Below are 4,800 nucleotides of genomic sequence, written 5' to 3'. Positions count from 1 at the left end.
TAAAGAGAGAGAGAGGATTCTGGAAGGCTGACATGGCAGAATTCCCTCCCACTGTCCCTATTCTCTTTCAGTTGCTCTCTCAATCCCTCTCTTCTTAACCTACCCTCTCAGCCCCCCCCCCCCCTCTCTCAGCCCCCCCCCCCTCTCTCCCTTCTCTATGCCCCCTCCTCTTCCACTAGCGTCCTTGTTTTGGACACTGTGAGGACAGAGAGATTTGGATGTTGAGTCAAGGTTTTAGTGAAGGGAGGATTATGAGAAGCCTTCATGTCACCTTTCCTAGTTGCTTTCCGGAGTCTCATCTTAATCTTCTTCATGTGTGCATTAGGGATTGTTCTTCTTCTGAATCAAATCTGTCAATTATGCGCGTGTGCGTGGACAGATCTTCATGATCGATATACATTTCTTAGTAAGATACGTGAATCTAGGGCTGGGCGATATAACGATAACGATAAATATCGCGATATATTTTAATAATCGATATCGAATATCGAAAAAGAAAAAAAATCTCTCTATATATATATATATATATATATATATATATATATATATTATTTTTGTGTGACCTGCAACAGGGCAGTTTTAAAACCAGAGACAGTGGACAGACTTGTCTTTCTTGCCTGCAACTTAAAGTAATGGCTTTGCTTGTCCAAATGACAATACTGACCAAATTGAGATTTATTTTTCTCTTGTCCATTTATTTTGTTTGCTTTCTAATTTAAAATACAGTTTGAAACCGTCTGTACACAGTAGGCTATGTGTGCTAGCAGAACTAGACTCCAGTCGCGAGTCACGGTGCACATGTGCGGTGGTTTGTCCACCAAAAAAGCGCCAAAAGATTGAAAATAAACGAGCAGAGCCAGAACTGTTCAACTCCCCTGGAGCCACAGCCAGCAGAGAAGCCGGTTTACTTTCGCTTTCAAACCAGCTGCAGCCTGAGAACTGGAGTGTGAGGGGATGTAACACTAAAGATGGCGGCAATGACAAAGAATGGCTGCAAAATAAACATACATCTGTTGTTAAAAAAAAAAAAAAATTATACTTATAACAATTCGATAATTATCGATATCGAGAAATATGATAACATTATCATATCGTTATCGCGATATGATTTTTTTCCATATCGCCCAGCCCTACGTGAATCACAAGTAGAGACATCGATATGCTTAGCTGAGCCGAGTGTGCTTCCATTGTGGCCCCGGGAATCATACTGAGGGAGAGGAGGAGGGCCTCGTGTAGGTCTGTTCAGGAGTAGTGGGGGTTGTGGGGGGTGGGGCCCCTGGCCCTCCAAAGGTGGGGGTTGTGGGGGGTGGGGCCTCTGGCCCTCCATGTGGGCTACTGTCTTGATCAGGCAAAGGACTAGGATTAGGGGGCTTTCTCATTAGGAACGGGGGCTCCGCTCCGTCCTGAGTGCAAACTCCAGTGCGAACTCCCCCCCCCCCCCATCCCTCTCCCCCTCTGGTTTGTGTACTCCCCGCCGTATGTATATTTCTCTCCCACCCACCCACCCCCTCCTAATAGACAGTCTCCTCCCCACCGCATGTATATATTCCCTCCCCGCCGTATGTATATTTCTCTCCCACCCACCCACCCCCTCCTAATGTACAGTCCCCTCCCCATCATATGTATATACTCTGTCAGGATCTAGGGGTAACAGTACTGTATATTTGAATACCGTTTATGTCACAAATGTATCAGTACTAAATACCTATGTCCCTATGCCATAAATGTCATGTATGTTGAGTATGTCATAAATGTCTATATGAATTGAAAATGGGGGGACCCTGATGGAAACAAGACAAACGTCTTTCTCAGGTCTGCATCCCCTTAACAATTGTATGTATTGAGCCGTACTGTATTGTACCCATTCTGCAAACTGTTAAATAAAGTTTTCATTCATTCATTCATTCATTCATTCATTCACACTGCAGTCTGGTTCGCTCCGGTTTTTGTTTACGGTTTGCGTTTTGAGCGTGTAAGCTGCCGTAGGCGGCGACGATGTCACTCTCGAACGTCAACAACACTTGAACACACGGTGGAAACTGGATGCCCGATATAAAGAAACGAATAACCAATAAATATGAAGTTATCTTTGAGCCTCTGTTGTCAAGCGTCGTCAATATAACCCACCCCCCTTTCCTCACGAATGGAACTTGTGTCGTGGAGTCCGCTTTGAGCGTTTTCCAGGGGTAGCGGCTAACGCTAGTTAGCTTAGCCCTACTTATGGGATAACTTAGCAGCTAACGTTAGCCCATTGCTTGCGTCAATTATATTGCATGTCACTGGTCTATAGAAATAAATGCATTCGAACAAGAAACTAATGTATATTCATAGCAATGGCAAAAGAAATTGCCAGGCCTAATGCGAGCCAGGGAAGTGTTGTGCTTTGTAACGTGGCTTCATGTTTTCACCCACTGAGCCGTGAGGCTGAACATGCTTGTTTGGTTGAGGTCTGAACTCGCCAAAATTGCTCATAAATATAGTTTTTGTGGGTATTGTCCAGTTGTTGCTGTATGTTTTTATCTGCCCAAAATTCAAGCAAGCATGAAAGCATTACAGTAATGTCGTTGTGTGTGTCAGCAAGTTGATACAGCAAGCCTCTTCCGTGTTTTGGTACAAGCTTGCACACCACGCCCCCCGCTCCGTCGTCGAGGACGCTGGTTCGCACCCGAGACCACCTATTCCAGCGGTCCAGGTTTGGAGCGAATCAGCGTCCCCGGGACGATCACACACTTTTTTGGTGCGATGGCGCTCTGATTCGACCCCGAGTGGCCAGTCGTCTGAAGGCCCCCTTAGAGACATTCTTCTACAGGATGACCCGTCTTAGTCGGTTCGTCGATTGACTGGTTTGGTCCTAGTCGACCGAGACGTTGATAGTCGATTCATCGTTTTAATGTTTCTTTTCTATGGTGAATGAGTTATTAACTGAAAAAAATTACAAGCACATCTGGTAAGCAGCACTAGATTTGAAGAGGTGCATGTGGAAAATGCACTTTACAGTTTTAGTTGATAGAAATCCATGACTATTAGTTGACTAAGAATTCGTTTTTAGTTGAGGACTGTCCTGGTATGCATCGTGTGTCCCTAACCAAAGGCATTCTTAGAGAGAGAGAGATATATAAAGAAAGAGAGAGAGAGAGAGAGAGTGAGATAGAGAGAGAGAGAGAGAGTTGGAGAGTGAGAGAGAGAGAGAGACAGAGAGAGATAAAGAGAGTTAGAGAGAGAGAGAGAGAGAGTTGGAGAGAGAGATAGATAGAGAGAGACAGAGAGAGATAAGAGAGAGAAAGAGTTGGAGAGAGAGAGATAGATAGAGAGAGACAGAGAGAGATGAGAGACTCGTTAGAGAGAGAGAGAGAGTTGGAGAGAGAGAGATAGATAGAGAGAGACAGAGAGAGATGAGAGAGTTAGAGAGAGAAAGAGATAGAGAGAGAGAATTCTCTTGTCAACTTATTGATTCGTCTATAAATAATATATATCATTCTGCAAATCTCTATAAATGCTAATTCAATGAATCAATAAGATAAGATAGGGTGCCACCATGGCCAGCTTGTGTGCACGATCATGTACAACGGTTCAGTTGAGAACCGTCGCTTCTATTTTGCCTGCTACAGTATATAGCGATTCGGGCCCAAATGTGGGAGTTTAGTGTTTATTGCGTTAAGTGTTTTGCCCATTGAGCGTAATACACATACATTATATTACAATGACAACAATCATTCTCCACCGCCTCTCCGACTCTGCCGAGCGTGGCTGGCTGTGTGTTTGGCCTCTGCCAGGGGAGAGACTTGTTTGAGCCTGTTACTTTGAGAGCATCGAAGAGAAGTGACACAATGAATTGGCTCTTAATGTGTGGGGCCTAACAGCTGCTAGACAATGGAGGAGCTGTTGGTGGGTAGGGACCGAGACTAGTAGCTCCAAGCACTGCACACTTACTGTAGTGATACTGTAGATTAAACATTAACGAGATGCCTTGATCTTTTTAAGTTTAGTCGTGTTATCTTCCCCCTCGTCAGGGACTGTTTGTAGGTATTACCATTTTTCAAAGGATACTCCTCGGGGTGCAGCTGGGTTGTGTAGAGGTCTAAGCACTCGCCTGCCACCGCAGAGACCCGGGGGTTCAAATCCAGGTGTCAGCGGAACCGAGTCTGGCTTGGTCATTTGTCCCTACAAACACAATAATTGTCCTGAGTCCTGCTGCAATAGTGACTCCTACTGGTCGGGAGGGAAACTGGGGGGAGAGGTACAAGCAGTGGCGGCCGGCCGATAGTGGGCGCTAGAGCGCCGCCCTCCCTGGTTAAAAGAAGAAGAAGAAGAAAATATTTTAATTTTTTATTTTTTTTGGGCCCTAGAAATAAAATAAACATGTTTAAAATGAATAATATTTACTCATTTTAAGTATGTTTGTGTTTCCAATGCACAATATAACGTTAATATATCAAATATAAATAATTGTTTTCATTAACAGGAAGTGACTGTCTGATAGAGAATCATACCGCATCTATACTTTCCGTAGCCGCATTTCTCTCGGGCTAGACGCAATAGCGCTTACAGTGGGCGTGCACTGGTTTCATCGCTGTATCCGTCGCAGCCAATCAGTGCGTAACGCGCTGTGCATTGAAATATGATGTATTATGATGGAAGCCGGGCGCGTTTTCAAGCGGTCTATATCATCTAAGCAAGCAGCGTCTATACTTTTCGTAGCCGCATTTCTCTGAGGCGCTCTCTGATTGGCCGACGCCATGTTCTACACTGTAGCCACTCTTCGAAGTTGGTTAAGGTTAGAGTTTGTCTTAGAGCGTGACG

This window comes from Notolepis coatsorum (genome assembly GCF_963971535.1).
Source record: "Notolepis coatsorum genome assembly, chromosome: 15".
Classification (NCBI taxonomy): domain Eukaryota; kingdom Metazoa; phylum Chordata; class Actinopteri; order Aulopiformes; family Paralepididae; genus Notolepis; species Notolepis coatsorum.
Note: the sequence above shows the minus strand (reverse complement) of the source record.